A 13,429-nucleotide genomic window follows, 5' to 3' on the forward strand; every position below is an offset into this window, starting at 1 on the left:
AAAAATCCTGCCAAACTGTCACAAATGATCCCCTGAAAGGTTTTTCGGTGGAAACAGATGGGTTTTAAAATCAGAAACAGAATAAGCCCTCGACGTCTGAACAACTTTTTTTTGAAAAAATCCCTAAGCCGTGCGGTCACAATTTCAGCAAAAATCTGACGTTCTGCAATTCACTCAAAAATGCTGCCAAAGTGTTGCAAACGATCCCCTGAAAGTTTTTTCGGTGGAAAAAGATGGGTTTTAAAATCAGAAACAGAATAAGCCCTCGAAGTCTGAACAACTTTTTTTGAAAAAATAACAAAGCCGCGCGGTCACAATTTCAGCAAAAATCTGACGTTCTGCAATTCACTCAAAAAGGCTTCCAAACTGTTGCAAACGATCCCCTGAAAGGTTTTTCGGTGGAAGCAGATGCGTTTTTTTCATCAAAAACAGAATAAGCCCTCGACGTCTGAACAACTTTTTTTGAAAAAATCCCAAAGCCGCGCGGTCACAATTTCACCAAAAATCTGACGTTCTGCAATTCACTCAAAATGGCTTCCAAACTGTTGCAAGCAATCCCCTGAAAGCTTTTCCGGTGGAAACAGATGGGTTTTGATCATCAGAAACAGAATAAGCCCTCGACGTCGGAACAACTTTTTTTGAAAAAATCCCTAAGCCGCGCGGTCACAATTTCAGCAAAAATCTGACGTTCTGCAATTCACTCAAAAATGCTGCCAAAGTGTTGCAAACGACCCCCTGAAAGGTTTTTCGGTGGAAACAGATGGGTTTTAAAATCAGAAACAGAATAAGCCCTCGACGTCTGAACAACTTTTTTTGAAAAAATCACTAAGCCGCGCGGTCACAATTTCAGCAAAAATCTGACGTTCTGCAATTCACTCAAAAAGGCTTCCAAACTGTTGCAAACGATCCCCTGAAAGTTTTTTCGGTGGAAGCAGATGCGTTTTTTCATCAAAAACAGAATAAGCCATCCAAGTCTGAACAACTTTTTTTTGAAAAAATCCCTAAGACGCGCGGTCACAATTTCAGCAAAAATCTCACGTTCTGCAATTCACTCAAAAATGCTGCCAAAGTGTTGCAAACGATCCCCTGAAAGGTTTTTCGGTGGAAACAGATGGGTTTTAAAATCAGAAACAGAATAAGCCCTCAACGTCTGAACAACTTTTTTTGAAAAAATCCCAAAGCCGCGCGGTCACAATTTCAGCAAAAATCTGACGTTCTGCAATTCACTCAACAATGCTGCCAAAGTGATGCAAACGACCCCCTGAAAGGTTTTTCGGTGGAAACAGATGGGTTTTAAAATCAGAAACAGAATAAGCCCTCGACGTCTGAACAACTTTTTTGAAAAAATCCCTAAGACGCGCGGTCACAATTTCAGCAAAAATCTGACGTTCTGCAATTCACTCAAAAATGCTGCCAAAGTGTTGCAAATGATCCCCTGAAAGGTTTTTCGGTAGAAACAGATGGGTTTTAAAATCAGAAACAGAATAAACCCTCAACGTCTGAACAACTTTTTTTGAAAAAATCCCAAAGCTGCGCGGTCACCATTTCAGCAAAAATCTGACGTTCTGCAATTCACTCAACAATGCTGCCAAAGTGTTGCAAACGATCCCCTGAAAGGTTTTTCGGTGGAAACAGATGGGTTTTTTCATCAGAAACAGAATAAGCCCTCGACGCCTGAACAACTTTTTTTTGAAAAAATCCCTAAGCCGCGCGGTCACAATTTCAGCAAAAATCTGACGTTCTGCAATTCACTCAAAAATCCTGCCAACCTGTCACAAATGATCCCCTGAAAGGTTTTTCGGTGGAAACAGATAGTTTTTTATCATCAGAAACAGAATAAGCCCTCGACGTCTGAACAACTTTTTTTGAAAAAATCACTAAGCCGCGCGGTCACAATTTCACCAAAAATCTGACGTTCTGCAATTCACTCATAAAGGCTTCCAAACTGTTGCAAGCAATCCCCTGAAAGCTTTTCCGGTGGAAACAGATGGGTTTTGATCATCAGAAACAGAATAAGCCCTCGACGTCTGAAAAACTTTTTTTGAAAAAATCCCTAAGACGCGCGGTCACAATTTCAGCAAAAATCTGACGTTCTGCAATTCACTCAAAAATGCTGCCAAAGTGTTGCAAACGATCCCCTGAAAGGTTTTTCGGTGGAAACAGATGGGTTTTTTCATCAAAAACAGAATAAGCCCTCGACGTCTGAACAACTTTTTTTTGAAAAAATCCCTAAGCCGCACGGTCACAATTTCAGCAAAAATCTGACGTTCTGCAATTCACTCAAAAATACTGCCAAACTGTCACAAATGATCCCCTGAAAGGTTTTTCGGTGGAAACAGATAGTTTTTTATCATCAGAAACAGAATAAGCCCTCGACGTCTGAACAACTTTTTTTGAAAAAATCACTAAGCCGCGCGGTCACAATTTCACCAAAAATCTGACGTTCTGCAATTCACTCAAAAAGGCTTCCAAACTGTTGCAAGCAATCCCCTGAAAGCTTTTCCGGTGGAAACAGATGGGTTTTGATCATCAGAAACAGAATAAGCCCTCGACGTCTAAAAAACTTTTTTTTGAAAAAATCCCTAAGGCGCGCGGTCACAATTTCAGCAAAAATCTGACGTTCTGCAATTCACTCAAAAAGGCTTCCAAACTGTTGCAAATGATCCCCTGAAAGGTTTTTCGGTGGAAGCAGATGGGTTTTTTCATCAAAAACAGAATAAGCCATCCAAGTCTGAACAACTTTTTTTTGAAAAAATCCCTAAGCCGCGCGGTCACAATTTCAGCAAAAATCTGACGTTCTGCAATTCACTCAAAAATGCTGCCAAAGTGTCACAAATGATCCCCTGAAAGGTTTTTCGGTGGAAACAGATGGGTTTTTTCATCAAAAACAGAATAAGCCCTCGACGTCTGAACAACCTTTTTTTGAAAAAATCCCTAAGCCGCGCGGTCACAATTTCAGCAAAAATCTGACGTTCTGCAATTCACTCAAAAATGCTGCCAAAGTGTCACAAATGATCCCCTGAAAGGTTTTTCGGTGGAAACAGATGGGTTTTTTCATCAAAAACAGAATAAGCCCTCGACGTCTGAACAACCTTTTTTTGAAAAAATCCCTAAGCCGCGCGGTCACAATTTCAGCAAAAATCTGACGTTCTGCAATTCACTCAAAAAGGCTGCCAAAGTGTTGCAAATGATCCCCTGAAAGTTTTTTCGGTGGAAACTGATGGGTTTTAAAATCAGAAACAGAATAAGCCCTCGACGTCTGAACAACTTTTTTTGAAAAAATCACTAAGCCGCGTGGTCACAATTTCAGTAAAAATCTGACGTTCTGCAATTCACTCAAAAATGCTTCCAAAGTGTTGCAAACGATCCCCTGAAAGGTTTTGCGGTGGAAACAGATGGGTTTTAAAATCAGAAACAGAATAAGCCCTCGACGTCTGAACAACTTTTTTTGAAAAAAATCCCTAAGCCGCGCGGTCACAATTTCAGCAAAAATCTGACGTTCTGCAATTCACTCAAAAATCCTGCCAAACTGTCACAAATGATCCCCTGAAAGGTTTTTCGGTGGAAACAGATGGGTTTTAAAATCAGAAACAGAATAAGCCCTCGACGTCTGAACAACTTTTTTTTGAAAAAATCCCTAAGCCGCGCGGTCACAATTTCAGCAAAAATCTGACGTTCTGCAATTCACTCAACAATGCTGCCAAAGTGATGCAAACGACCCCCTGAAAGGTTTTTCGGTGGAAACAGATGGGTTTTAAAATCAGAAACAGAATAAGCCCTCAACGTCTGAACAACTTTTTTTGAAAAAATCCCAAAGCCGCGCGGTCACAATTTCAGCAAAAATCTGACGTTCTGCAATTCACTCAACAATGCTGCCAAAGTGATGCAAACGACGCCCTGAAAGGTTTTTCGGTGGAAACAGATGGGTTTTAAAATCAGAAACAGAATAAGCCCTCGACGTCTGAACAACTTTTTTTGAAAAAATCCCTAAGACGCGCGGTCACAATTTCAGCAAAAATCTGACGTTCTGCAATTCACTCAAAAAGGCTGCCAAAGTGTTGCAAACGATCCCCTGAAAGGTTTTTCGGTGGAAACAGATGGGTTTTTTCATCAAAAACAGAATAAGCCCTCGACGTCTGAACAACTTTTTTTTGAAAAAATCCCTAAGCCGCGCGGTCACAATTTCAGCAAAAATCTGACGTTCTGCAATTCACTCAAAAATCCTGCCAACCTGTCGCAAATGATCCCCTGAAAGGTTTTTCGGTGGAAACAGATAGTTTTTTATCATCAGAAACAGAATAAGCCCTCGACGTCTGAACAACTTTTTTTGAAAAAATCACTAAGCCGCGCGGTCACAATTTCACCAAAAATCTGACGTTCTGCAATTCACTCATAAAGGCTTCCAAACTGTTGCAAGCAATCCCCTGGAAGCTTTTCCGGTGGAAACAGATGGGTTTTGATCATCAGAAACAGAATAAGCCCTCGAAGTCGGAAAAACTTTTTTTGAAAAAATCCCTAAGCCGCGCGGTCACAATTTCAGCAAAAATCTGACGTTCTGCAATTCACTCAAAAATGCTGCCAAAGTGTTGCAAACGATCCCCTGAAAGGTTTTTCAGTGGAAACAGATGGGTTTTATCATCAGAAACAGAATAAGCCCTCGACGTCTGAAAAACTTTTTTTGAAAAAATCCCTAAGACGCGCGGTCACAATTTCAGCAAAAATCTGACGTTCTGCAATTCACTCAAAAATGCTGCCAAAGTGTTGCAAACGATCCCCTGAAAGGTTTTTCGGTGGAAACAGATGGGTTTTTTCATCTAAAACAGAATAAGCCCTCGACGTCTGAACAACTTTTTTTTGAAAAAATCCCTAAGCCGCGCGGTCACAATTTCAGCAAAAATCTGACGTTCTGCAATTCACTCAAAAATCCTGCCAAACTGTCACAAATGATCCCCTGAAAGGTTTTTCGGTGGAAACAGATAGTTTTTTATCATCAGAAACAGAATAAGCCCTCGACGTCTGAACAACTTTTTTTGAAAAAATCACTAAGCCGCGTGGTAACAATTTCAGCAAAAATCTGACGTTCTGCAATTCACTCAAAAAGGCTGCCAAAGTGTTGCAAACGATCCCCTGAAAGTTTTTTCGGTGGAAACAGATGGGTTTTAAAATCAGAAACAGAATAAGCCCTCGACGTCTGAACAACTTTTTTTGAAAAAATCACTAAGCCGCATGGTCACAATTTCAGCAAAAATCTGACGTTCTGCAATTCACTCAAAAATGCTTCCAAAGTGTTGCAAACGATCCCCTGAAAGGTTTTTCGGTGGAAACAGATGGGTTTTAAAATCAGAAACAGAATAAGCCCTCGACGTCTGAACAACTTTTTTTGAAAAAATCCCTAAGCCGCGCGGTCACAATTTCAGCAAAAATCTGACGTTCTGCAATTCACTCAAAAATCCTGCCAAACTGTCACAAATGATCCCCTGAAAGGTTTTTCGGTGGAAACAGATAGTTTTTTATCATCAGAAACAGAATAAGCCCTCGACGTCTGAACAACTTTTTTTGAAAAAATCACTAAGCCGCGCGGTCACAATTTCAACAAAAATCTGACGTTCTGCAATTCACGCAAAAAGGCTTCCAAACTGTTGCAAGCAATCCCCTGAAAGCTTTTCCGGTGGAAACAGATGGGTTTTGATCATCAGAAACAGAATAAGCCCTCGACGTCTAAAAAACTTTTTTTTGAAAAAATCCCTAAGGCGCGCGGTCACAATTTCAGCAAAAATCTGACGTTCTGCAATTCACTCAAAAAGGCTTCCAAACTGTTGCAAATGATCCCCTGAAAGGTTTTTCGGTGGAAGCAGATGGGTTTTTTCATCAAAAACAGAATAAGCCATCCAAGTCTGAACAACTTTTTTTTGAAAAAATCCCTAAGCCGCGCGGTCACAATTTCAGCAAAAATCTGACGTTCTGCAATTCACTCAAAAATGCTGCCAAAGTGTTGCAAACGACCCCCTGAAAGGTTTTTCGGTGGAAACAGATGGGTTTTAAAATCAGAAACAGAATAAGCCCTCGACGTCTGAACAACTTTTTTTGAAAAAATCCCTAAGCCGCGCGGTCACAATTTCAGCAAAAATCTGACGTTCTGCAATTCACTCAAAAATGCTGCCAAAGTGTTGCAAACGACCCCCTGAAAGGTTTTTCAGTGGAAACAGATGGGTTTTATCATCAGAAACAGAATAAGCCCTCGACGTCTGAAAAACTTTTTTTGAAAAAATCCCTAAGACACGCGGTCACAATTTCAGCAAAAATCTGACGTTCTGCAATTCACTCAAAAATGCTGCCAAAGTGTTGCAAACGATCCCCTGAAAGGTTTTTCAGTGGAAACAGATAGTTTTTTATCATCAGAAACAGAATAAGCCCTCGACGTCTGAACAACTTTTTTTGAAAAAATCACTAAGCCGCATGGTCACAATTTCAGCAAAAATCTGACGTTCTGCAATTCACTCAAAAATGCTTCCAAAGTGTTGCAAACGATCCCCTGAAAGGTTTTTCGTTGGAAACAGATGGGTTTTAAAATCAGAAACAGAATAAGCCCTCGACGTCTGAACAACTTTTTTTGAAAAAATCCCTAAGCCGCGCGGTCACAATTTCAGCAAAAATCTGACGTTCTGCAATTCACTCAAAAATCCTGCCAAACTGTCACAAATGATCCCCTGAAAGGTTTTTCGGTGGAAACAGATGGGTTTTAAAATCAGAAACAGAATAAGCCCTCGACGTCTGAACAACTTTTTTTTGAAAAAATCCCTAAGCCGCGCGGTCACAATTTCAGCAAAAATCTGACGTTCTGCAATTCACTCAAAAATGCTGCCAAAGTGTTGCAAACGATCCCCTGAAAGTTTTTTCGGTGGAAAAAGATGGGTTTTAAAATCAGAAACAGAATAAGCCCTCGACGTCTGAACAACTTTTTTTGAAAAAATCACTAAGCTGCGCGGTCACAATTTCAGCAAAAATCTGACGTTCTGCAATTCACTCAAAAAGGCTTCCAAACTGTTGCAAACGATCCCCTGAAAGGTTTTTCGGTGGAAGCAGATGCGTTTTTTCATCAAAAACAGAATAAGCCATCCAAGTGTGAACAACTTTTTTTTGAAAAAATCCCTAAGCCGCGCGGTCACAATTTCAGCAAAAATCTGACGTTCTGCAATTCACTCAAAAATGCTGCCAAAGTGTTGCAAACGACCCCCTGAAAGGTTTTTCGGTGGAAACAGATGGGTTTTAAAATCAGAAACAGAATAAGCCCTCGACGTCTGAACAACTTTTTTTTGAAAAAATCCCTAAGCCGCGCGGTCACAATTTCAGCAAAAATCTGACGTTCTGCAATTCACTCAAAAATCCTGCCAACCTGTCGCAAATGATCCCCTGAAAGGTTTTTCGGTGGAAACAGATAGTTTTTTATCATCAGAAACAGAATAAGCCCTCGAAGTCGGAACAACTTTTTTTGAAAAAATCCCTAAGCCGCGCGGTCACAATTTCAGCAAAAATCTGACGTTCTGCAATTCACTCAAAAATGCTGCCAAAGTGTTGCAAACGATCCCCTGAAAGGTTTTTCAGTGGAAACAGATGGGTTTTATCATCAGAAACAGAATAAGCCCTCGACGTCTGAAAAACTTTTTTTGAAAAAATCCCTAAGACGCGCGGTCACAATTTCAGCAAAAATCTGACGTTCTGCAATTCACTCAAAAATGCTGCCAAAGTGTTGCAAACGATCCCCTGAAAGGTTTTTCGGTGGAAACAGATGGGTTTTAAAATCAGAAACAGAATAAGCCCTCGACGTCTGAACAACTTTTTTTTGAAAAAATCCCTAAGCCGCGCGGTCACAATTTCAGCAAAAATCTGACGTTCTGCAATTCACTCAAAAATCCTGCCAAACTGTCACAAATGATCCCCTGAAAGGTTTTTCGGTGGAAACAGATAGTTTTTTATCATCAGAAACAGAATAAGCCCTCGACGTCTGAACAACTTTTTTTGAAAAAATCACTAAGCCGCGCGGTCACAATTTCAACAAAAATCTGACGTTCTGCAATTCACTCAAAAAGGCTTCCAAACTGTTGCAAGCAATCCCCTGAAAGCTTTTCCGGTGGAAACAGATGGGTTTTGATCATCAGAAACAGAATAAGCCCTCGACGTCTAAAAAACTTTTTTTTGAAAAAATCCCTAAGGCGCGCGGTCACAATTTCAGCAAAAATCAGACGTTCTGCAATTCACTCAAAAAGGCTTCCAAACTGTTGCAAATGATCCCCTGAAAGGTTTTTCGGTGGAAGCAGATGGGTTTTTTCATCAAAAACAGAATAAGCCGTCCAAGTCTGAACAACTTTTTTTTGAAAAAATCCCTAAGCCGCGCGGTCACAATTTCAGCAAAAATCTGACGTTCTGCAATTCACTCAAAAATGCTGCCAAAGTGTTGCAAACGATCCCCTGAAAGGTTTTTCAGTGGAAACAGATAGTTTTTTATCTTCAGAAACAGAATAAGCCCTCGACGTCTGAACAACTTTTTTTGAAAAAATCACTAAGCCGCGTGGTCACAATTTCAGCAAAAATCTGACGTTCTGCAATTCACTCAAAAAGGCTGCCAAAGTGTTGCAAACGATCCCCTGAAAGTTTTTTCGGTGGAAACAGATGGGTTTTAAAATCAGAAACAGAATAAGCCCTCGACGTCTGAACAACTTTTTTTGAAAAAATCACTAAGCCGCATGGTCACAATTTCAGCAAAAATCTGACGTTCTGCAATTCACTCAAAAATGCTTCCAAAGTGTTGCAAACGATCCCCTGAAAGGTTTTTCGGTGGAAACAGATGGGTTTTAAAATCAGAAACAGAATAAGCCCTCGACGTCTGAACAACTTTTTTTGAAAAAATCCCTAAGCCGCGCGGTCACAATTTCAGCAAAAATCTGACGTTCTGCAATTCACTCAAAAATCCTGCCAAACTGTCACAAATGATCCCCTGAAAGGTTTTTCGGTGGAAACAGATGGGTTTTAAAATCAGAAACAGAATAAGCCCTCGACGTCTGAACAACTTTTTTTTGAAAAAATCCCTAAGCCGCGCGGTCACAATTTCAGCAAAAATCTGACGTTCTGCAATTCACTCAAAAATGCTGCCAAAGTGTTGCAAACGATCCCCTGAAAGTTTTTTCGGTGGAAACAGATGGGTTTTAAAATCAGAAACAGAATAAGCCCTCGACGTCTGAACAACTTTTTTTTGAAAAAATCACTAAGCCGCGCGGTCACAATTTCAGCAAAAATCTGACGTTCTGCAATTCACTCAAAAAGCCTTCCAAACTGTTGCAAACGATCCCCTGAAAGGTTTTTCGGTGGAAGCAGATGCGTTTTTTCATCAAAAACAGAATAAGCCACCCAAGTGTGAACAACTTTTTTTTGAAAAAATCCCAAAGCCGCGCGGTCACAATTTCAGCAAAAATCTGACGTTCTGCAATTCACTCAAAAATGCTGCCAAAGTGTTGCAAACGACCCCCTGAAAGGTTTTTCGGTGGAAACAGATGGGTTTTAAAATCAGAAACAGAATAAGCCCTCGACGTCTGAACAACTTTTTTTGAAAAAATCCCTAAGCCGCGCGGTCACAATTTCAGCAAAAATCTGACGTTCTGCAATTCACTCAAAAATGCTGCCAAAGTGTTGCAAACGATCCCCTGAAAGGTTTTTCAGTGGAAACAGATGGGTTTTATCATCAGAAACAGAATAAGCCCTCGACGTCTGAAAAACTTTTTTTGAAAAAATCCCTAAGACACGCGGTCACAATTTCAGCAAAAATCTGACGTTCTGCAATTCACTCAAAAATGCTGCCAAAGTGTTGCAAACGATCCCCTGAAAGGTTTTTCAGTGGAAACAGATGGGTTTTATCATCAGAAACAGAATAAGCCCTTGACGTCTGAAAAACTTTTTTTTGAAAAAATCACTAAGCCGCGTGGTCACAATTTCAGCAAAAATCTGACGTTCTGCAATTCACTCAAAAATGCTGCCAAATTGTTGCAAACGATCCCCTGAAAGGTTTTTCAGTGGAAACAGATAGTTTTTTATCATCAGAAACAGAATAAGCCCTCGACGTCTGAACAACTTTTTTTGAAAAAATCACTAAGCCGCGTGGTCACAATTTCAGCAAAAATCTGACGTTCTGCAATTCACTCAAAAAGGCTGCCAAAGTGTTGCAAACGATCCCCTGAAAGTTTTTTCGGTGGAAACAGATGGGTTTTAAAATCAGAAACAGAATAAGCCCTCGACGTCTGAACAACTTTTTTTGAAAAAATCACTAAGCCGCATGGTCACAATTTCAGCAAAAATCTGATGTTCTGCAATTCACTCAAAAATGCTTCCAAAGTGTTGCAAACGATCCCCTGAAAGGTTTTTCGGTGGAAACAGATGGGTTTTAAAATCAGAAACAGAATAAGCCCTCGACGTCTGAACAACTTTTTTTGAAAAAATCCCTAAGCCGCGCGGTCACAATTTCAGCAAAAATCTGACGTTCTGCAATTCACTCAAAAATGCTGCCAAAGTGTTGCAAACGATCCCCTGAAAGGTTTTTCAGTGGAAACAGATGGGTTTTATCATCAGAAACAGAATAAGCCCTTGACGTCTGAAAAACTTTTTTTTGAAAAAATCACTAAGCCGCGTGGTCACAATTTCAGCAAAAATCTGACGTTCTGCAATTCACTCAAAAATCCTGCCAAATTGTTGCAAACGATCCCCTGAAAGGTTTTTCAGTGGAAACAGATAGTTTTTTATCATCAGAAACAGAATAAGCCCTCGACGTCTGAACAACTTTTTTTGAAAAAATCACTAAGCCGCGTGGTCACAATTTCAGCAAAAATCTGACGTTCTGCAATTCACTCAAAAAGGCTGCCAAAGTGTTGCAAACGATCCCCTGAAAGTTTTTTCGGTGGAAACAGATGGGTTTTAAAATCAGAAACAGAATAAGCCCTCGACGTCTGAACAACTTTTTTTGAAAAAATCACTAAGCCGCATGGTCACAATTTCAGCAAAAATCTGACGTTCTGCAATTCACTCAAAAATGCTTCCAAAGTGTTGCAAACGATCCCCTGAAAGGTTTTTCGGTGGAAACAGATGGGTTTTAAAATCAGAAACAGAATAAGCCCTCGACGTCTGAACAACTTTTTTTGAAAAAATCCCTAAGCCGCGCGGTCACAATTTCAGCAAAAATCTGACGTTCTGCAATTCACTCAAAAATCCTGCCAAACTGTCACAAATGATCCCCTGAAAGGTTTTTCGGTGGAAACAGATGGGTTTTAAAATCAGAAACAGAATAAGCCCTCGACGTCTGAACAACTTTTTTTTGAAAAAATCCCTAAGCCGCGCGGTCACAATTTCAGCAAAAATCTGACGTTCTGCAATTCACTCAAAAATGCTGCCAAAGTGTTGCAAACGATCCCCTGAAAGTTTTTTCGGTGGAAAAAGATGGGTTTTAAAATCAGAAACAGAATAAGCCCTCGACGTCTGAACAACTTTTTTTGAAAAAATCACTAAGCCGCGCGGTCACAATTTCAGCAAAAATCTGACGTTCTGCAATTCACTCAAAAAGGCTTCCAAACTGTTGCAAACGATCCCCTGAAAGGTTTTTCGGTGGAAGCAGATGCGTTTTTTCATCAAAAACAGAATAAGCCATCCAAGTGTGAACAACTTTTTTTTGAAAAAATCCCTAAGCCGCGCGGTCACAATTTCAGCAAAAATCTGACGTTCTGCAATTCACTCAACAATGCTGCCAAAGTGATGCAAACGACCCCCTGAAAGGTTTTTCGGTGGAAACAGATGGGTTTTAAAATCAGAAACAGAATAAGCCCTCGACGTCTGAACAACTTTTTTTGAAAAAATCCCAAAGCCGCGCGGTCACAATTTCAGCAAAAATCTGACGTTCTGCAATTCACTCAAAAAGGTTTCCAAACTGTTGTAAGCAATCCCCTGAAAGCTTTTCCGGTGGAAACAGATGGGTTTTGATCATCAGAAACAGAATAAGCCCTTGACGTCTGAAAAACTTATTTTGAAAAAATCCCTAAGACGCGCGGTCACAATTTCAGCAAAAATCTGACGTTCTGCAATTCACTCAAAAATGCTGCCAAAGTGTTGCAAACGATCCCCTGAAAGGTTTTTCGGTGGAAACAGATGGGTTTTTTCATCAAAAACAGAATAAGCCCTCGACGTCTGAACAACTTTTTTTTGAAAAAATCCCTAAGCCGCGCGGTCACAATTTCAGCAAAAATCTGACGTTCTGCAATTCACTCAAAAATCCTGCCAAACTGTCACAAATGATCCCCTGAAAGGTTTTTCGGTGGAAACAGATAGTTTTTTAAAATCAGAAACAGAATAAGCCCTCGACGTCTGAACAACTGTTTTTGAAAAAATCACTAAGCCGCGCGGTCACAATTTCAGCAAAAATCTGACGTTCTGCAATTCATTCAAAAAGGCTGCCAAATTGTTGCAAACGATCCCCTGAAAAGTTTTTCGGTGGAAGCAGATGGGTTTTTTCATCAAAAACAGAGTAAGCCATCCAAGTCTGAACAACTTTTTTTTGAAAAAATCCCTAAGCCGCGCGGTCACAATTTCAGCAAAAATCTGACGTTCTGCAATTCACTCAAAAATGCTGCCAAAGTGTTGCAAACGACCCCGTGAAAGGTTTTTCGGTGGAAACAGATGGGTTTTAAAATCAGAAACAGAATAAGCCCTCGACGTCTGAACAACTTTTTTTGAAAAAATCCCAAAGCCGCGCGGTCACAATTTCAGCAAAAATCTGACGTTCTGCAATTCACTCAAAAATCCTGCCAAACTGTCACAAATGATCCCCTGAAAGGTTTTTCGGTGGAAACAGATGGGTTTTTTCATCAAAAACAGAATAAGCCCTCGACGTCTGAACAACCTTTTTTTGAAAAAATCCCTAAGCCGCGCGGTCACAATTTCAGCAAAAATCTGACGTTCTGCAATTCACTCAAAAAGGCTGTCAAAGTGTTGCAAACGATCCCCTGAAAGTTTTTTCGGTGGAAACAGATGGGTTTTAAAATCAGAAACAGAATAAGCCCTCGACGTCTGAACAACTTTTTTTGAAAAAATCACTAAGCCGCGTGGTCACAATTTCAGCAAAAATCTGACGTTCTGCAATTCACTCAAAAATGCTTCCAAACTGTCACAAATGATCCCCTGAAAGGTTTTTCGGTGGAAACAGACGGGTTTTAAAATCAGAAACAGAATAAGCCCTCGACGTCTGAACAACTTTTTTTTGAAAAAATCCCTAAGCCACGCGGTCACAATTTCAGCAAAAATCTGACGTTCTGCAATTCACTCAAAAATGCTGCCAAAGTGTTGCAAACGATCCCCTGAAAGTTTTTTCGGTGGAAAAAGATGGGTTTTAAAATCAGAAACA

This window comes from Podarcis filfolensis (genome assembly GCF_964270895.1).
Source record: "Podarcis filfolensis genome assembly, chromosome: 5".
NCBI classification, from domain to species: domain Eukaryota; kingdom Metazoa; phylum Chordata; class Lepidosauria; order Squamata; family Lacertidae; genus Podarcis; species Podarcis filfolensis.